The sequence below is a fragment of the Triturus cristatus genome, chromosome 4_1, assembly GCF_964204655.1.
Source record: "Triturus cristatus chromosome 4_1, aTriCri1.1, whole genome shotgun sequence".
NCBI lineage: Eukaryota > Metazoa > Chordata > Amphibia > Caudata > Salamandridae > Triturus > Triturus cristatus.
In genome coordinates this window covers 1274007695-1274029533 of record NC_140585.1, presented here as the reverse complement: position 1 = coordinate 1274029533, position 21839 = coordinate 1274007695, and the positions used below count along the sequence as shown (strand labels likewise).

The 21839-nt window shown below is 42.5% G+C and overlaps 1 protein-coding gene and 1 long non-coding RNA gene across 4 annotated transcripts in view; one reads left to right on the top strand and one right to left on the bottom strand.

Moving 5' to 3' along the window:
• The window catches only part of LOC146856569 (uncharacterized), a 161134-nt gene that overhangs the window by 90434 nt on the left and 48861 nt on the right, over positions 1–21839 (bottom strand). Inside the window, exon 4 of one of the 3 annotated variants that reach the window (XR_014981528.1) lies at positions 3198–3904. The exons of the other annotated variants lie outside the window; for them this stretch is intronic. The gene's annotated coding sequence lies outside the window, so the exon portion shown is untranslated. Of the gene's footprint in view, positions 1–3197; positions 3905–21839 lie in introns of those variants that run through there. 3 annotated transcript variants of the gene reach the window in all.
• Positions 1–21839, top strand: part of LOC146856570 (uncharacterized) — a 51143-nt gene that overhangs the window by 23644 nt on the left and 5660 nt on the right. Inside the window, exon 2 of the long non-coding RNA XR_014981531.1 lies at positions 6054–6263. This is a non-coding gene — a long non-coding RNA (uncharacterized LOC146856570). The remainder of the gene's footprint in view (positions 1–6053; positions 6264–21839) is intronic.

Below are 21839 nucleotides of genomic sequence, written 5' to 3'. Positions count from 1 at the left end.
TGTATGGTTTTTGTAATGACTTTACCTTTTCGAAGTCGATACCCATTTCACTTGCTACTTCTTCTAATCTTTCAAGTAAATTTCTCGCTATCCACGTTATACTTTTGCATAGGAACATTAATTCTTCATCCTGATAGGTTTTTAACTTTTCCGTAGGAATGGTCCCTACTATTAATTCTTCTAACACTATTTTTAATTTGGACACATCTAAAGGTCTAGGCTCAGGATCTTTTTGCTGTAAACTCCTTAGCCATTCACTTAATTCATCAGAAGTAGGACCTACAGGAACCATTTCATTTCGTGTTTGTTCTAAACTTTTGGTGATCATGGTACTGATACTGTCGTCATTATTGCTCTATTCGCTAGACTCTGATTTACTGTCACATTTTTAGGAGTACTTTGTTCAGAAATTCCTACCGCTTGTCCCCATGAATTTTCTCTTGAACCTCTTCTTTGTATTTTATTTTCTTTGTTACTGTTATAAGGAATCGTCAGACAATGCTCACTATCCTTTTGTTTATCAAAAATTGGCATTACAGGTCGTATTGTTACAGGAACAGTTACAGCTTCCATATTTTTAGTTAATTCCCTGATCTTTTCAGTTAACTCTAAAGTAGTTCTGGCTAATTCAGCGGAATTTTCATTTGCCATTTTACTAGGTTGATTATTTTCCGTTTCTCTGAAGGGATTATTTCTTCCTAACTCATGTGGTACTGATTCGAACTTTATATTTTGTGGTGATTCTTTTACGGGGGCACTTGGTGTCAATAATGTGGAATTTGGTTGCTACGGGGGTGGATTTTTATAAAACATGTCCTCAAGAACATCATCCTCCGACTCATGCACACCATACTTATAACCTTCTTATCCTGTATTATTTCTTTTTTCTGTACATTTTCTACCAGTAGTCTCTTCAACATTTCTCATAGGGAACAACCCATCAGTTATATTTGCACTTCGCCATCTCTTCATTCTATCATCATGATTCTCTTATCCATACGATCTACCAAACATATATTTGTACCTTCCGCCACTCCACTGTCGTTCTCTGTCATACATCGCATCTTCCCATTCTGTCAATGCTTCAAACTGTGTAGGTCTAGGTCTTGGTTCCAGTTTCATCATTCTTTTTCTCAAATTCCTTAATACCGCTAAATTGAATGAATCATGTTCCGGAAATGCTAAAACTCCATCATCTTTTGTATACTTTGCCCAATTGTCTAACCAAATACATGTATGATAGCCATATTTCGCAACCATGAAGGATGCAGGCGATTTCGGTGGAGGAAGCAACTGTCCCTCTCTAGTCACAATCAGTTTGTCCCTTTTAAATAAGTTCTTGATCTTTCCGAACAAGGACTTTTTCTCTTTCTCTGGTGGATCGTAATACATCATTTTCTCTTTTCTCAGTATCGTTAGATTTCTCCTACGACTATTCAGTTGTTTTATCCATTTGTAGCGCGAGTTACACTAACGCACCAATCCGGAGCGTCTATGCCACTTTTGCAATTCTCCAATCCCAGCGCGACTCTCACTAACGCACCAATCCGGGGCGTCTACGTCACCCTATAATTGTCCACTCCTAGCGCGGCGCACACTAACGCACCAATCAGGAGCGGCTTCGTTACTCACTGACTAACCAATCCCAGCGCGGTCTTTCTGACATCAGCTTTTCTCGCTACCCCTGCTTCTGCTGACTCCTCCTTTACAAAATGTATCGGCAAACTTTCTTACATTGACTTTTTACTCAAATTCTGTTAGTAACTACATAAATACGCCACCATTATCTGTTTTGCTAACAAAAGGATAGTCTTGACCTTTTTCACAAGAATTCCGTCTTTCCCAAGAGCAGCGCTACAATCTGCCCTACTACGGAATCATTACATCCTTCGATAAAGTAGCACTTCCTTTTACCTTACCCTTCTAGCAAGCATCAACTAACCGTTTCTTCGGAAATAAGACACCTGTTGCAGACGCTCTGCTCGTGAGAAATAAAACCAGAGTTTCACAATTGAGTCGAATGTCGTTTCATTTACGCACTTTCATACAGAAAATGTAGTTCATTCACACAGAATCCTGTCTTTCCAGAGAGCAGCGCAACAATCTGCCTTACTACAGAATTATTACACTCGTTAATAAAGTAGCATCTACTTTACCCTTCTATCAAGCTTAGGGAACACCTATTACCTTTCCAGTGATAAGTGTAATCAGAGTTCATGTGGACTCCTGGTACTTAAGACCAAAATTTCACAGGTGGCCTTCGCTACCCATACACCTCTTTCACACAGAAATATCCCTAACGATAACACACGACGATGTTATCAAATCGAAACCAGACAATGCGTTGTGCAACTTCAATCGTCACACGTTTTCCCCGTGTACCTACAGGGCACAATAATTCCATCTTTCCCGAGAGCAGCGCTACAATCTGCCCTACTACGGAATCATTACATTCGACTTCCTACATCCCAGAATTCGTCAAAACAACATAGAATGCGACGCGACGCGACTCAACATAGAGTGTTAATACATGAACCAATACTTATCCGAACATCCACAATCAATAATCAATATTCAAAACTAAGAAATCAATAAGCAGTAATCAAATCTATAAGCAATAATCACCAAACCAATGCAATAAAACCATCATCCTGCTACCAGAGAAACTGATCCAGTGCGAGACCGGAGAAAAAAAGGAGGAAAAGAAAAGTACAAATATATTTATACACAACTAACCTCCCTGCGTCGCAGACCCAACGTCACACTAGCTCATTCACACATGCAGTCATTGGTGGGGCCCATAACACCAACACTCACACGTCTCTTACTAACGAGTCTGCACACAGGAGGGTTGAATAATACAAGCGCTGGACATGTGGGGGGTACCTTATTACCTATAGGAAAGAAAAGTTATTTTACAAAATATACATTAGCATTCACCACCTATAGATTCCTAATCCTAAACATCAAGGTACTCCACCCACTTGGTCGACGGACCAATTAGTTGGATTGGTTGATGGTGATTTAGAACCAACTAAAACACATTTTAAGACTCAGAATCCTTTATTCTCTATATCAAAAAACCACAAACTCATAACTTCTGTTAATCAAATATTTGTTTATCTAAATATTGTTTGCAATTAATTTTCAACATTTATGATTAATCAAAGTTTAGAAATTTAGTCAAGTAATACAGATTGCTGGACATTTATATTTACCTATTCTTGATAGCTGGATTTTTCTCTAATTCATTTGGCTCTGCATAGCCGAATTTACCCGTTAATTGTCCAAAATAAGCAGGCCAAAGCTCAAAGTCCGAAGTTCTTTGCTCAGCACGTTACAGTCCCAAAGATCTCAAAAGGACCAGAAATCGTGCAAGCATCTGTCATCGCCTGTGGGGTCAAAGAGGGTGTGCAGGCCACAAACTGCCAAATGCCAGCATGCCAACGGGAAAATGGGAAATGGAGAGAGAAAAGATAAATGGAACATGAAAAATGGGGATTTCCCTCCCTATTCTACTACTATTTTTATAATAAATTTCGGGATAATATGAAACATTTTTAGGCGGAGAAGGTCTGTGATTGGCTGATCGAAAAATGTCTGATTTTTATTCTTTGAGGGTCTCATGAATTTTGCTGGTTCATTTCCGTAGCTGTAGTTTGTCCTTATGTAACAATGTTTAAGGTTGGCTTGTATGTCCCAATTGTTCATTTAGACCAGTTTTTACTGACTGAAGTTTGGCAGTCCACCAAGATCCTATCCTTGACCGAGGACATGATGCACAGGGGTTGTCAGGAAGTTCACGGAGCCATCCGAGTCTGCGCAGTAGGCATCGCGCTCATGAGACGGTGGCCACTTCTGAACTCGATATCAGACGCCATGTTAGGGTAGGCCCAAATGTCAACTTAAGCGAAACAAACACAAAAGAATAATTAATACAAAGTAATGATGATTCTAATGTTAAACCCTCACTAATCCCTTTATATATTAGTATTTTCCTAGCATATAGCAACATTTAAAGCGATAATATTCACCTTTAGGATCCAATCAGGAACGCAAACATCACATAAGCAACATAAATCATGCGATATCTAATTACCACATGTACTACTATTAATATTTGTACATATTTTAGTTATTAGAGTTATTTTGCCTTGCAAGTAGCAATTTCCCACGTATAATTGGTGTCTGCAAAAGGTTGATTTAGTATCACACAGCAATCCGTTAGTAAAATTATAATCAGTAGGTTATATAATTAGTCTTTTCATGCAAAATAGAGGAGGTATACAAAATTTTGATCTACCTGCTCCATCAACTCCAACATAGCAGTCCCACGTATGTAGTAAGACATGATAAATACATTAGCCTTGTGCCCCTTCTATACCCAGCACACCCCTACATTAAACTCCAGTATAATCTAGCGAGTCACTCTATTCCCTATTTGTAGACAGCATATAGGTTATATATGGGGCCCAAAAGTCTCTTGACCTCGATGACAAAGGTAGTTCTTCTGCATGTTTCCAGTTCCGCTTTACAATACGCTAAATCTTGTAGCTAGTCACCCTGTCTTGGTGCCCTCCTCCTTCCCCAGCAGGGTACACATAGTCATAGTACTGCATTGAGAACTTTTAGATCTGATCCTTGCCCAATGTATGCTTGCGCTGTTGCCTAATTTCTGGATCGTATGTGGTTCATCAGAAGAAGGCTACTTTCCCCTTAGTACCACCAGAGGCTAATTTGTATATGAGACAATCTAAGGTTTTATGCACTTTATTGTATTTTTGCATATTAGGGCTTAGTCTTGTCTTCGGTGATATCTGTGAGATCTATTGTACCCTTTAGAATCATGACCTTCACTGCCCTATTGAATTGGTCCAATTTTTGCATCTTGTGACAATGTTTATCTTATTATGAAATATTTATTCATAGAACTTTTTTTATTGACTGCATTGCCTAGCGGACTGTGATGATATTTCTACGCTCACTGTGTATTTTTTCTTATTCTATACTTTTATGGCACTAGTTTGCCGAAATAAAGTTATTTGGCTGGACTGGCTTCCTCATGCAGAACACATTATGACAGTATAGTCTAACGTGACCTGAACTTACGTCCAATCATTCTATTTTTACATCACAGAAGCTGCCATGTGTGGCTGGATCATGTGATCAGTTACTGTTCTGAAATACTGAACAGCGGACACACTTGTTGAAAACCTTACACCAACTAAACTACAAAATCATTTGTAGCCCTAGGTCAAGTCTAACCTGAAGCAAATGATACAAAAGCAATCTTGCAGGTAGGGGTGGACTCTCCAGGGTAAAGCAATAAAAATGATGAATAGCCATTTAAAAAATGTTTTCTATATCATACATCCCTGTTTATTTCAGCATTCATACTTTATACTCAGTTACGGGGGGATATAGGATAACATAGCGCGCATCTCCTGCATTTACCCCCATAGCCACACTGACGTATCAGTGTACAAACTCTGCCTAGTTCATCTGTCACAATCTGGTGCATGCAGACCTGATATCTTATACTCAGTTCATATTTACACTGTTACAGCTCATGACATACACTTAGTCTGACCAAGGACATACATTGTTAAATTTACAGTTTAGGGAAGTGGTTTTTTAGTGTAATTATTTATCAGTGCCGCACTACTATTTCATCTTCTCCGGCCTCAAGAGTAAAGAGTTTCCCATAAGATAGCAATTAACTCTCACATTTCATATCTTCTGGTCCATAGGACACAATCTTGCATTGCACAGCTAAAATTTAGTCTCCATTTGACCTTTTCGTTTTAACTTAACATCATTTTCTAATGGTAGTTTACACAGTTTCCCTAATGTGAGAATGTGCCATGTACACATTTATTTCTGATAGACATTGTTGCCTTGTAGTTTGCACATTTAGTTCCAGGGTCGCACAACTTATAACAAGATGCCTTGTTTGCTCATAGAAGATGACTATTTCTCCCCAGACTAATTAAAGTCGATGTTCTGCACCTCTGGCACAGCATGATAAGCTTGCCATATTTGTATTTAAACAGCGTCCATGCTGAAGTCAATGAGAGGTTCACTTCCTGCCGGAGTCATCATGGAAACTACTTTGAGCAGTGACTGAAATGCAGTTTCGCTGTCTCTGGCCATCATACTGAGAAGGAAGATAGCGGTGGAAGAGGAGTATGCAGGCCTGTACACTCAGACGGGGATGCATTTGTGAATTCACTGAGACTGGCTTCCTGACATACAGTACCAAGGTATGGGGTTAAGTCATTCCAATAGTCCAGGCAGATGGGTACTTCCAACATGCTCTCTTTAACACAAAGTAATTCATAATATATAGGAGTAATCTTAGTAACATTATACACAATTAACGTGGTTACATTTTGATGTTTTTGATCATTCTAATAATGCTTATAACAATGATGTGTCTCATCTTTTTGATAACCGCACTTCGTGTTTTATTTACAACATTTGAAAATGCATTATCATATCTTTTCTTTGTCACAACTTAGGGATGCAAAGTTACAAATGAAATGGTTAGGCCTGTTTCCACATATTCCTTGGGAATCTAGAGTCATGTTCGAAGTTACCGACTACATCTATAACTCTGTGAAGTTAGGAGTTAGATGTGGTACTGTAAGCTAGCCAAACAAACCGACATTTACTGATCATATAAGAAATTTCAGTCTTTTTATTACGAAGTTTTGTTGTTCCGAATACACAGTCCAACTAAATTCGTAGGAACTGTATAACATGGTGCCACCAACATTTAAGGTTCGGTACTAATTTATAGGGTCTCCTGAGTCGTTTACTTGTGTGTGTCCAGGGCTCCTTTATTACGTCTATATGGAGACTGTTGTGGTAATAAGGGTTTATTCTCCTTCAGCTTAATAGGAAGCACCTATTTATGTCTGGAGGTTAATCAAGCTTGATTTTTAAAAAAGATTGTTCCCTATTATGTTTTCCTTTCTCTCAGTTCCATTCATTAAATACGGCGCAATCAGTAATTATTTCAGTTAATTGTAGACAAGCAGTAACTGCACACTTAACTAGACATGGGCGCGCGAATGGCGGAGGTTACTTTAGCGGTTGAGGCACACGAAGTGTACAAATGTGAAGTTTTTTATACCTTGGTTGATTTTCCTGCAGTCGATGCCAATTCACGCTCATTTCACACATACACTGAGGCTGCAGTTTCAGCTCAATATGGCCCTTATGAATATTTAGAAATACCATAAACTTACCAAGAAAATCCTAATTGGTTCCAAGGTGCCCTCCCACATACACTTCACAATGTCAAACTGGGCCCTCTCAGTAAAGATGGGGCAACCTGGACAGTTTTACAGGTGATATGCCTTATCCGAATGCACAGGCATTAAACCAGTGTGCTACACTTGCTCTTTTAAGCCATTTGGTTAGACTGTATTGACGTCAGATGCAGTGTTTTATGTGTACAATAATTATTGCCTCAGCGAGGGCTTTTCAAGCTGGTCAGGCTCAGTTAGCTGCGCCTACAATTAGTTCTATTACTGTTAATACCATCATTGGCAAAGGCCCTACCAAATGTGATGAAATTCCATTTTGGACTGCACAAAAAATAAATCAGCTTGAGACAGTGTTTTCCTATTCCGTACTCAAAGATACATTTAGAATTCTCCTTATGTGTCTTTTACTTGGTATGGTTCCCTCTGTTGAGGAGTGTAATACGTGGGGTACTGCATTTGTTGCAATTTACACCATTACCCAACCTTCTCCTTCAATTGCTGTTTTACCTGAAGTCCTTAAACAGTGTCAGGCTAAACTTGGAGTGGCCCCGCCCTGGATTTGGCATTGAAACTCATTGGTAAATTGCCACAGTGTCCTCAATTGTTCTAAGTAATATTAAAGGGGAGTCAGCAACTTTGGCGATACATCAACGGCTAGCTTCAGCAGCTTCCTCCAGCAGCTCAGGATTGGCAGTTACCTAAAATAATTTCTGAAAAGTATACATCTATAAGTCATGATAGTTTTGGAACCAGGCTTAATAAGCCTCAACTTGAAGGAAAATCTGATGCTAAAATTACCAAGCAGGCACCTGAGTCTTCTAAAAGGCGCTGGGATAAAAACAAAGCTAATGCTAAAACACAGGCTTGATCTCTGCAACTGGGATCTTCAGAAATGTTTTACAATCTACGTAATCGTGATTCGCTTAAACAGCCTGGTAGGTATCAGTATTCTGATACACATCCTTTTTGTTCCTTTCTGGACTTCTCAGACAGTCAGAGAGAGAAGGATGAGATGACAGCAGACCGGAGAAGTAAGTGAAACCAAAAACGATCTCACACCACTCTTCTGATGTAGTCATAAAAAGCAAGAGAAACTTTCACAACAAAAAGCATAATTTAAATAGAAGAAAGTGGCCGGAATTTCCACTAAATATGACTGAAATACCCCAAACCCTTATTTGGAACAAGACATGGGCAAGAACTCTGCTCGACAGCGCAGCAGAGGTCACAATAGTTCAACAGACTCTTCTAGAGTCTCTAATAGTGAGACCGACTAATGACTGCTTACAAGTAAAAACGCCATATCAGCGGCTAGGCCCTCCTGGTTGACTATAATATAGACATACAAACTGAGGGTGACATACCGCATACAATTAAAGCAATATTCTGGCAGAATTTAACTAATGAATATGACATTCTCTTGTGAGACTAATGGGCCACCTGAGTTTTTTCAAAAAGTCCCACATGGGGAGGATGTAATATTTCCATCCTTTGTGTTATTGTTCCTGAGGAAGCTAAAGCTGCATTAGCTACAGACTGGGCTCAAATCCCAGCATTATATCTCAATCAGGAGAGTTGGTATAAAGACTCACCATATCACTTTATATATAAAGGGTCCAGTCCGCAAGTACAAGCACAATACCCTATTAAAAATTAAGCTAAACGACCTGTCACTACACAATTAGAATACCAAGGTGTGATTCTGCCTTGTGTCTCCTATATGAGTAATCGATTATTTCCTCTGCTTAAACCAGATCATTCCTACTGTATAGTCTTAGACTATCGAGAATTAAACAGTCAAACTCCCACTTTTGCTGTAGAATATTCACATAGCACAGGCTTTGTGAGAGGCTGGCCTGGTTTGAGATGTCCACTTATGTAAGCATGCACCCTGCACAAGTCCACACAACCCTTAGGGTGATTTAAGAGGTCTTAAACAAACTTAGAAAGCTCTCTAAGTGATATCTGTGGAGAGCCGCCTTAAGGCTTAGTCCAGAAGGAGTGTAAAGCAGCTTGTTTTACCAGAATGCAATCTTATAGGTATAGATTAAGTGAAAAAGAGCCACACAATGTATTTATAAAAATATGTATTAATTATATAACACTCACTAATACGTAGAGATATCTCCTACCCGGAGATATACACAATGCACACAATACTTTGTATAGAGATCAAGTAAATAACACAGAATTCACAGTGGATCACGGGGGGGGGGGGACCAAACCATATACTAAGAAGGTGGTATAAGAACCACGACCTGTGTCAAGACAATGTCCAGAGGACGTAGAAGTGCTGAGGACCCAAGGCACCACACAAGGTAAGTGACTAGGAACGCCACAGAGAGCATGTGCAGTGTGGGAACGCGACAGCGTTCTCCGAACAAATCAACGTTTAAGTCGCTGTTGAAATTTTAAAGATTAAGGACCCTTCCCAGTGGACCCTGAAGACATTCCGTGGAAGACAGAAGGTTGGAGAGCCACCCTAACCGTGGATACCCTAGTACCCATGTTACCTGCACCATGGAAGCGAGGTGCATAGATGTGAAGTGGTGTCGGACACCACCGTCAAACCCAATGGAGGACTTCAGGAAAGTGCCGCTGTTGGAGAAGGAGAAAGTGTCCGGTGGAATACAAAGATGGGTTTAGGATGAGAAGTACCTGCAAGCAGAGGGGACAGAGTCTATGTTACTCAGGAGTAACCCGGAGACCTGGAATACGAATGCCCACCGATGTCGGAAGTTGCAGGAGAGTTGACGGTGACCCTGACTCTGCAGCTGTGAGGACCAGGTGATGCTGTGAAAGACCAGAAGCTGTGCATGAGCTGTCCCATGTCAGATATTGATAGTTGAGGGGTCAGTGTCCGTCGGGAGCACCAACAAGCCTTAGCAACTGCAAACAACATAGAAGTTGAAAAAGGTGCAAAGTCGGTACCAGCAATGTCCAGAGGACTCACCACAAGCAGGGGAGTCAGGACAGGCCCGAGCAATCAGGGGAGCCCTAAAGAAACAAAGGTTACCCTCAACAGGGCCCACTGGCCGGAGGCACTGGAGTTGCAATAGGACCTCAAGCAGCTCAACAAAAGATGCAGGCCACTGTAAAAATTATGCAATGTGGACAAGGACTGTGGTCACAGGAGATGATTGAGGTTGGGGCTACTTGGAGCCCAAAGATCTTGGTGGAAGGACCCCAACAAACCTATGCAACAGCAAGTCAACGCTGTGCACAGGGGTTCGATTTCTGTGGCTCCCACGAGGAATACTGGCCTCAAACTTGGAGAGAGGGCAGGGCATTCCTTGAGAGCTGTGAAGAACTACCACCTGTGTTATTAAACCTTTTGGAGTCCGTAGGAGCTCAGGATCAGCAGACCGGTCAGCTTAGTTATGGTGCCTGCAGATGCAAGGAAGTGACTCCTTCATTTCAAGGTCTTGGATTCCCCCAGGCCTTGGAAGGTTCCTGTATTGTGCACAGGCACAGACGATGAATCATGTCCCACGACAAATCAAGGGGCCTAAACCCAGGTAAGCCCTTAAGTACCCTAAGTAAAGGGTTGGGACGAATCAGGGGACCCTCCCAGAGGACGGTTAGGACGGGGGGGGAGGTTACTCCCATGCCCTTTGTCCAGTTTCCTGCCAGAGCAGGAGCTAGAGCTGGTTTGAACAGGACTATGCAAGCAGGCACCAAATGTGCCCCTCATGCAGACTGAGTGGCACTGGCAAGCGGACCCACTCTGCCCCAATACTCTATATCCTGTCTGGGAGGTGGTCACACCTCCCTGTGACAGGATACCTATTTTTCTGCCTTCAGCTGCTCAAGCTTGGCTCAGCAGCAGGAGGGCAGAATCGTGTCTCTGGTCGGCAGCAGCCATGTTGTGCTGTCCGGATCTAGAAGACTGGTACCGGGAGCACTGAGAGCTTAATGGAGGGCTCTTCCTGTGCTTGGAATTATACCACCCACACGTCCTACTTTCCTACAGGTGTAATAAGCAACATTGTTTGCAAAAAAATACAAAACTTCATTGGACATTTCCAATGTCTTTTTCTGTCAAAATATAATGCCTGAAAGATGCAATGTTACTGCATACTCAACACTAGAAGCCCAGACAAGGTTCTGTAGGCTCCCACAGGGCTATAAGAACAGTCCAGGTATGTTTTCTGCTCGAGTAACGCCAGATTTACAAGAAATTGACTCAGAAGCTCTGTCCTATGTTGATGACATTTACCACACAGATAATGATTTAAAAGCATATTTGACCAGAATGTATTGTATTTTTGGGGGATTCACTGACCATGACTCTAAATTAAATTTTCCAAAATCTAAAATTGCGTTTCTTAGTGTCATGTTTTTTGGGATATGTGCCACCAAATGGAGGCAAAATCCTCACTTTACATTTCTTAAAGAAATGTGCTCTCTTGAAAACAGCAAATACATTGAAGAAGCTTCAATCACTTTTAGGTTTTCTCCCTATGAACAATGGGTTAAACAATTGCACAACATGGGGGCATATCAGCAAGAACCGGAGATAATTATCTCTCAGCACGCTTAGCGTGAGGATAATTATTGCCGGCTAACTCTGATTTTTATCGCTGAGATAGCGTGCTATCAGCAACACTCATCTCAACAGCAATAAAAATCAAGGCGCAAACTGCCAAATGTGAGATTATCGCTGGAAATCCAGCGATAATCGCACAACGTTTGGAGAATGCTTGCTGATAGGGCAGGGACAGACTTAGCCATGATATCCACCTTCCATAGGGTATCATGGCTAAGTCAGATGAAAAGCAGGCGTAAGGAAAGTAGCGATAACCGAGGTTAGCGCTACTTTTCTTATCGCTCTGCAGGTTAGCGTGAGGCTTGATAATAGGAGAAATGTCCCTTAGCGACATTTCTCCCGTTATTCTGGGGAGGAGCACCCACTTTGCATCTCATTAGAGATGCAAAGTTGGGCGTTAAGGGAATGGGCGCTGAGGCAAGAATTCACGCGATAGCATGACCTTGCTAATAGGCCGATACAATTATCGCTGCTTTCCGGCCGAAAACGGCTGCTAAAGCAGCGATAATTCTCTTGCTGATATGCCCCTTAATTCGTACAGGTTTTCCCGATAAACATTTGACTTCTGAACACACTACTATTCTCAGAAACTTACAAACAGACATGCTTGAGTCTAAACACTTACATGCTTGTGTTAACCCTTTTGGTGCCTCGAATGTCACAATTACATCCTCAATTGTGGTGCTGGTGTACCGAGGTTGTAACCACTACATCCGTGGCACACGACCCGGAAATCCCTCTGCTGTTTACAATAGCCCTATCTATCTCAAAACAACCTGTTTTTGCAAGGGAGGCACCTACGTTTTTGGCCCTGGCTTGGTGGCCATCTAGGGAAATCTACAACCATACAAATATCTATTCACCTGGGCGAGTCCAGGGAGGTGTTGCTTGCATGCATCCCCCAACATTTTCTTACCCAGAATCCCCTGCAAGCCTCAAATTTAGCTAAAAAAATCGAATTTTCCTCACAATTCTGTGTGGGCCAGTTGTGGAATCAAAGGGCCTGCACAAATTTCCTACTACCCAGCGTTTCCCTAGGTCTCTCGATAAACTTGCTATCTAACTTGTGTGGAAGGGTCAAGTGTCCACAACAGCGAAGAGCCCAAAACATTTGGTGGAGGCATCAAAAAAATCGATTGCAAAATGATCTGATTTTGCAAGGGGTCACCTGCATTTTTGATTCCGGGCTCATCGACCATCTAGGGAAACCTACAAAGCCCAGACATTTATGAAAACTAGACACCCAGGGGAGTCCAGGGTAGTGTTGCTTGCTTGGATCTCCCAACATCTTCTTACCCAGAATGCCTTGGTAGATAATTTTGATGCCTCAACACCATGTTTTGGGTCCTTCCTGTCGTGGGTACTTGGCCCATCCACACATGTGAGGAAGCATTTTTATCGGGAGACCTGGGGGAATGCTAGGTGGTAGGAAATTTGTGCCGGCCATGTGATCCCACAGATTTTCCACACAGAAATGTGAGGAAACATTGATTTTTTATTAGCTATACCATACCTCCCTGGACTCTCCCTGTTGTCTAATTTTCAGAAATGTCTGGGTTTAGTAGTTTTCCATAGATGGCTACCGAGCACAGGACCAAACACAGGTTACCCTCTTCCAAAACCAGGAAGTTTTGGCACAGCTAATTTTGATGTCACCACAATACATTTTGAACTGTTTCCTGTCACTGGCACTAGTCCTAGTGAGGTACCATTTTTATCAGGAGACTTTGGGGTATACTTGGTGAAAAGAAGATTGCTGCTACCCTCAGATTCCAGAGCTTTCCGTCACATTAATGTGAGGAAAATGTGTTTTTTAGACACATTTTGAGGTTTGCGAGAAATTCTGGGTGATAGAACTTGGAGAGAGCCTCACAAGTCACCCCATCCTGGATTCCCCTTGGTGTCTAATTTATTTTTTAAATGTACACGTTTTCTAGGTTTCCCTAGGTGCTGGTTGAGCTAGGGCCCAAAATCCACAGCTAGGCACATTGCAAAAAATGGTCAGTTTTCAGTGGAAAAATGTGATGTATCCACGTTGTGTTTTGGCTCGTTTCCTGTCACGGGCACTAGGACTACCCACACAAGTGAGATACCATTTTTATCAGGAGACTTGGGAAAATGCTGTGTGGGTGGAAGTTTGTGGCTCCCCACAAATTCCAGAACTTGTCATCACAGAAATGTGAGACAAATGTGTTTTTTGACAAAGTTTGAAATTTGCAAGCGATTCTGGATAACAGACGCTGATGAGAGCCACACAAGTCACCCCATCCTTAATTACCCTGGATGTCTAGTTTGTAAAAAATTTGAAGGTTTGTTAGGTTTCCCTGGGTGTCGGCTGAGCTAAGGTCAAAAATCCACTTCTAGGCACATTTCAAGAAAAAGTTCAGTTTTCAGTGGAAAAATGTGATGTGTTCATGTTGCGTTTGGAGCCATTTTCTGTTGCGCACAGTAGGCCTACCCACACAAGTGAGGTACCATTTTTATCAGGAGACTTGGGGGAATGCTGGGTGGTATGAAGTTTGTGGCTTCCCTCAAATTCCAGAGCTTTCTATCACAGAATTTTGAGGAAAATGTGTTTTTAGAAACATTATGCGGTTTGCAAGGGCTTCTATGTGACAGAACCTGGTGAGAGCCACACAGGTACCCACATCTTTGATTACCCTAGGTTTCTATTTGACAACATTTTACAGGTTTGCTAGGTTTCCCTAGGTGTCATCTAAGCTAGGGCCCAAAATCCACAGCTAGGTACATTGCAAAATAAGGATCAGTTTTAATTAAAAAATGTGATGTGTCCACGTTGTGTTTTGGCTCGTTTCCTGTCACGGGCACTAGGACTACCCACACAAGTGAGATACCATTTTTATCGGGAGACTTGGGAAAATGCTGGGTGGGTGGAAGTTTGTGGCTCCCCACAGATTCCAGAACTTGCCATCACAGAAATGTGAGACAAATGTGTTTTTTGACAAAGTTTGAAATTTGCAAGCGATTCTGGGTAACAGACCTTGATGAGAGCCACACATGTCACCCCATCCTGGATTTAGTTTTTAAAATGTACAGGTTTGCTTGGTTTCCCGAGGTGCCGGCTGAGCTAGTGCCCAAAATCCACAGCTAGGCACATTGCAAAAAAGGGTAAGTTTTCCATTGAAAAATTTGATGTGTCCACGTTGTGTTTTGGCCCGTTTCCTGTCGTGGGCACTAGGCCTACCCACACAAGTGAGGTACCATTTTTATTGGGAAACTTGGGAAAATCCTGGGTGGGTGGAAGTTTGTGGCTTCCCACAGATTCCAGAACTTCCCATCATAGAAATGTGAGGCAAATGCAAATGTGTTTTTTGACAAAGTTTGAAGTTTGCAAGGGATTCTGGGTAACAGACCCTGATGAGAGCCACACAAGTCACCTCATCCTTAACTACCCTGGCTGTCTCAGTTAAAAAATAAATTACAGGTTGCTAGGTTTCCCATGGTGCCGGCTGCACTAAGGTCAAAAATCCATAGTTAGGCACAGTTAAATAATAGGGTCAGTTTTCAGTATAAAATGTGATGTGTTCACATTGCATTTTGGGCCATTTTCTATCACGCACACTAGGCCTACTCACACAAGTGAGGTACCATTTCTATCAGGAGACTTGAGGAATTGGTGGCTAGAAGGAATTTTGTGTCTCCCCTCAGATTCCAGAGCTATCACAGAAATGTGGGTAAAATGTGTTTCTGGACAGAATTTGAGGTTTGCAAGGGATTCTGGGTAACAGAACCTAATGAAAGCCATACAAGTCAGCCCATCCTGGATTCCATTTGGTGTTTTTTTTTTTATGTACAGGTTTGCTAGGTTTACCTAGGTGCCAGCTGCTCTAGGGCCCAAAATCCACAGCTAGGCACATTGCAAAAAAAGGGACGGTTTTCACTGGACACATGTGATGTTTCCACATTGCCGTTTGGGCAGCTTTCTGCCACGGGCACTAAGCCTACCCACACCAGTGATGTACCATTTTTATTGGCAGACTTGGGGGAATGCTGTGTGGGTGGAAGTTTGTGGTTCCCTACAGATTCCAGAAATGTCCTTCCATCACAGAAATGTGTGGATTTTTTTTTATTTTTCATCACAAAGTTTGAGGTTTGCAAAGAATTCTGTGTAACAGAACCTGGTGAGAGATGCACAAGTCACACCATCCTGGATTTCCTTGGTTGTCTAGTTTTAAAAAATATAGAGGTTTTCTAGGTTTCCCTAAGTGCTGGCAGTGCTCGGGCCCAAAATCCACAGCTAAGTACATTGCAAAAAAAAGGGTCCGTTTTCACTGGAAAAATGTGATGTGTCCACTTTGTGTTTTGGGCCTATTCCTGTTGTGGGCACAAGGCATACTCACATAAGTGAGGTACCGCTTTTGTTGGGTTACTGAGGGAATGCTGAGTGGGTGGAAGTTTGTGGATCCCCGCAGATTCCAAAACTTCCATCACAGAAATGTGAGGAAAATGTGTTTTGTTTTTACAAATGTTGAGGTTTTCGAGGAATTTTGGGTAACAGAACCTGGTGTGAGCCACACAAATCACCCCATCCTGGATTCCCCTCAGTATCTAGGTTTAAAAAATGTACAGGTTTGTTAGGTTTCTCTAGGTGCCGGCTGAGCTAGGGCCCAAAATCAGCAGCTAGGCACCTTGCAAATATATGGTCAGTTTTCAGTGGAAAAATGTGATGAGTCCACGTTGCCTTTTGAGCCGTTTCCTGTCACAGACACTAGGCCTACCCACACAATGAGGTACCATTTTTATCGAGAGACATAGGGAAATACAGAATAGTAGAACAAGTGTTATAACCATTTGTCTTTCTATGCATTGCTGCCTTCCAAATGTAAGACTGCATGTATAAAAGAAGTTTTTTTTAACAATACCCTCTAATTCACATTCTAATATGGGTCTAAACTCAATATCTTGTTCTCATTTCAGAAATACATAGGTTTCACTCTTTACATTTTACCAATTGAATTGGTGTAAACCTGATATACAATTAAAAACCATTGCAAGGTGTAACTCAGTTATTGGCTCTGGGTACCTCGGGTTCTTGGTGAACCTACAAGCCTCATATATCCCCCCAACCAGGAGGGTCCTGCAGACATAACGGCATATTGCTTTCAAAAATCTAATATAGTTAGAAGAAGATACAGGTGAAAATGTAGGCACAGATGGCTGTTTTTCTCAACTAAATTTCAATTTTGTTGTTATTTCAACTGTTACTTTCTTTAACAATACTTTGAAGGATCTACACAAATGACCCCTGGTCAAATTCAGAAAATTGTCTACTTTTCATAAATGTATAGCTTTCTGGGCTCTATTATTGGTTTCACACCCATTTCTACCACTAACTGGAAGGAGGTTGAAAGCACAAAAATAGGAAAAATAGGCTATGTACCAGTAAAATACCAAAACTGTGTAGAAAATGCTAAATGTCTGACAAAAGTCTGCCTGTTCCTGAAAGCAGGGAAGATGGTGATTTTAGCACCACAAGCCCTTCATTGATACCATTTGCAGGAAAAAAACCAGACACTTTCTTCTTCAGCACTTTTTCCCCAAAAAACAAACTTTAGCTGTATTTTGCCTAATTTCTCGGCTCCCTTCAGGGGAATTCACAAACCCTGGGTACCTTTTGAATCCTCAAGATGCTGGAAGAAAAGGACACAAATTTGGCATGGATACCTTATGTAGACAAAACGTTATGGGGCCCTAAGGCTAAACTACACTAAATACCCCCAAAAAGGGGCGTGGTACAGGGCGGGGGAAAGGACTGGCAGCAAAGGGGTTTTAGGAACTTAGTAAAAATGCACCATTCAGTGATCCACGTCAAGTACACAACATAGTATAAAAGTGGCACAATTTTATACCCTGCGTGCATACATACTAGTGTATGTCATGTGAATGTGGCATTCCATTGATCCACTTTGTGCACATGACACTTTGTCATTTGTTTGGTTTATTGTATTGTCTAGCATTTGTTCATTATTTAACTTGGCTTTCCAGTCCTTTTTTAGCTGGGTACGCTATGTTCCTTGTTGGGACGTTTAAGTATTATTGACTGTGCCCCGCCACTGGGCCTGTCCAAGGACCTTTGGCAGCCAAATCCCAGCAAAAAATAAAGGGGCAGATCTATATTGGAGATGCGCCACTTTTACACCGCCGTTGCGTCACTTTTGTGACGCAGCGGCGGTGTAAATGTAAATGTTGTAGACTTGTAAAGCGTCCCAGCGTCCCAGCACTGTAGACCGCTGGGGAACCCGTCCTGGCTATCCCTGTGGGATGGTCCCTTTCTGGGTATCTCCAAGGTGAAACCAGGCATCCCCGGCATCTGTGGGGGGCCGTTGTAGAGATGAGGCAAGCTTAATGCCCAGAGTTGCCGAGTGTGTTCCTGGTTAGAGTAGGTACCGAGGCAAGAATTATCGAGTCCGTTTTGACCCTGGTCCACGACCCTGCCGCGTCGGGTATTGAACCCTGGTCCCTGGCCGATTCTCTGCTTACGGGTCTGCCACCTCTAACCAGTGAGCCACACCTCTCCACGGTGTAAACCCTGCACCACGTTGCGCCATATTTACATCGTGACGCATCTATGGAGATGAGTCACGATGTAAAGCCCTGCGCCACGTAAAACCTGCGTCAGGTTTCACGTGGGCGTGTCGACAGAGGGGGGGGCGTTCCGTCGCAGGAATGCCCCTGAAAAGTGACTCAGTCAAATCTATAAAATTTACTGAGTCACTTTCCCAACGCTGATGCGCCAAAACCCTGCGCCTGCTTGAAGCAGGCGTAAGGCTTGACGCACCATGTTAGGGATAGGGTAGGTTGGAACAGTGCTGGAGTTGCGTCGCGCTTGCGACGCAACTGAAGCACTGCGCCAACCTTACGCCATCGGATGCGTCACGCATCTGTTTATTCCTGCGCCATGATGCGCCGCATTGTAAATGCGGCGCATCATGTGTGGCGCAAGGGTAAACTTGCGTGACGCATCATTCCTGGCGCATCCTTGCTGATTTGCAGGGATGCGCCAGGAAACATAAATCTGCCCCAAAATACTTAGGGGAACCTGATGAGGATCCTGGGCCCCAGGAAGAAACTCGGTAAATGAAGGCGAGAGAAGGGGACACAAATCTAGAAAGGAGGCGAAGGAATAGAATTGACCAAAGCCGCCATCAAACATGGCAAAATGAACAGGCATAAAAGCAACAGTGCGCGATCTAGCCCCCCTCCCCCCCAACCACCACCACCAACCACCACCTCTACCAACCTCTCAGCTGAATAGAAAAGACACAGGAGAGGAACAGAGGATCGGAACAATCTAACACCAGCACGAATGCACCAGAACACGTGTCTTTCTGCCCTCAGGCCTCTCTGATGGCAAGCAGAGCCCATGCCATAGTTTGATCTAAGCACAAATCAATAGCGTATGAACACTAGACAGCATTGTGGCGCGTCCTAAATGGATTTGAAAGTAGCACTTTTATAGATTTTGAAATCGCTTCTTGCATAACTGCGGGTAACAGATCTGATTGAGTCTATATTTCTCATGGAGTAATTGATTTTTATTAGAAACTCGGTTTTTTTGCCCGACCCTGCTTTCATTCGATGAGGTCAGACTGTTCCCTTTTTCTCGGCTAGATTACTGTATGTCACGCAGTTTTGGAACAGTTGCTTTTGAGACTATGCAATTATTTCTGACATTGCATCTTACTTTCAGAGGCTGTGTGTGCAACACAATATAGTTTATTGTGATTTAATAACCCTTTGTTTGTTGCTTAATTCTTCTCCTTGATAGGTAAATTGTTAGGCTGCATTGTAACTTTATCTATCATGTATTAGGCCTTTCTGACGGCCGAAAGCTTCCCCTCCCACCTGACGCTTCGCCCCAAGTTAACCACCGTCCCTCCCGCGGAGTCTTTGTCTGTTTGCTCTGCTCAGCCTTCCTCACATAATGTAAATGTAAATGTATAGGTATTTATATAGCGCCGATCACCACTACGGGTATCTCAGCGCTGTACTCATACCGCTGAAGGAACCCTTCCTGGCTTTCCATGTGAGGTGTCCACTCCTGGGCACCCCCATGGTGAGGCCAGGCATCCCAGCGCTGTTGGGGCCGTTGTGGAGATTAAGCAAGCTATTGCCCAGAGTTGCAGCGTGGGACCCATGATTAGAATAGGCACTGAGGCGAGAATATCCGGTCCGCAGAATTTATAGCCCGAGACCCTGCCGCGACGGGAATCAATCCCTGGTCCCGGACCAGTGCTCTGCATCGAGGTCTGCCACTCTAACCATTGAGCCACACTTCTCCAAATGAAACATCTTACATCAAAAAGGTTACCATAGGCACTCCAAGACCTACACATGATTAACCTCCAACAGACAGTCAGGGTACAAGTCCTAAAAGAAGAAGTGGGGGACTAACCAAGTTAGGCAGTATTCAAGTGACATCATGGCATATGATGACATCACTGCACATGACATCGCGGAGTGTGATATCACACGTGGCATCACAGGAAGTGGTGTCACAACCCATGACCTCACAGGAAGTGACATTAAAAGAAGTGACATCAGATCGTAGGATTTCACGCATATTTTTAGCAGGTCTCTCAAGGGCATATTTGAGCATATTACAAGATTTAACAAATTTGATTTTGCATTGGAATTAAGCCAAACAAGTGAAGAAACCCAGACGCAAAATCTGGGCCATGACATACATTTAGGGGCTTATTTACAAGTCTCTTGCTCTGCCCGTATGTAACTTTTTCCCATATTAAAAGTGACGCACGGGCGACGCAAGGGGCTTGTAAATAAGCCCCTTTTTTCTTAAAACTCTGCCACAAAGAAATTCGTAACGAGGAGAAACGTGGTAGCACATCTGTTCTGCTTAATTGGTTACAAAGTCTGCATTTTAGAATATCTTATGGGGTTAAGGCACCTGTTGCATAGATCTCTGTGTGCCCAGTAAATCTCAGGAAATAATAATAGTAAGATAACTCTGCAGGTTAATGCACTCGGATGGCAAGATCTGTGTTTTGTCTAGTCCCAGTTTTGAATCAAAGTAGCATATCTTGCAAAGCACATCGTGTGACACACAGATGATAGATTTTTATTTTATGTAGATGAGTAAATGGTTACTGCTTTTAACACAGAGATCCTTCTGTTACTTGCAGTTCATAAATTGTAATTGGTTGTTCATAAGTTACAATCCTTCTAATGTAGCACAGTGAGCTATGAAGGACATGTGCTCCTACACCTTGTAACCCTCACTGTCTTATGGAACACATCATGTACATTGATTTACAAACATATGATTGATTGTTAATGTATACTGAGCATGTGTGATGTAAAGCGCTTCAACACCCTGGACTGGAATGGTTAGCGCTATAAAAGAAATAAAACAAAATAGAGGTATTTAAATTGTTATTTGTTTAAATTTTGGGACAGACCAACACAACTGACATTCTTACGGTGTATACATATGTCTTATAAACAGGGAATGAACAAGCCGTAAGCCTTTGTTTTCCCTCTATTGCATTTGCAGCTAGGTGTGAGGTTCCAGATTGTTCCCAGCCAGGTTACTCAAATAAAATGAAGCCTGAAGGCCCCTTAACATTGGCCTTTGTTTTGGCCTCAACTGATATTTAAAATAATAAAGCCCCCTTTGCCTGCACCTTGTTGCTCAGAATGAAAGCCAATAACGAGCAGGCCCTGGTGAACGTGTCCCAGTGTCTGAAAATTGCAATGGGGCGAGTTCAGCATATTTCTGTGGGGCCCAACTTCTTGGCAGGGGAGACAGTGTCCACCCTGTGAAAATAGTGGGTAGATGGCATCTACCTGCGTGTACCCGCAATTTCTGCCCTGCAGACCAGTGGTAGCTGGTGACATTTGAAAGTGGTGAGATGTAAACATTTGTTGTGACTTTTATGTAGTGAGCGACGTGGGCAAGCTTAATGGAGAAACGTGGGATCCAGGCTGGCTCATCCTCCTGAGAAAATTTTTTGAAAAAAAGCTTGGCAATAGGT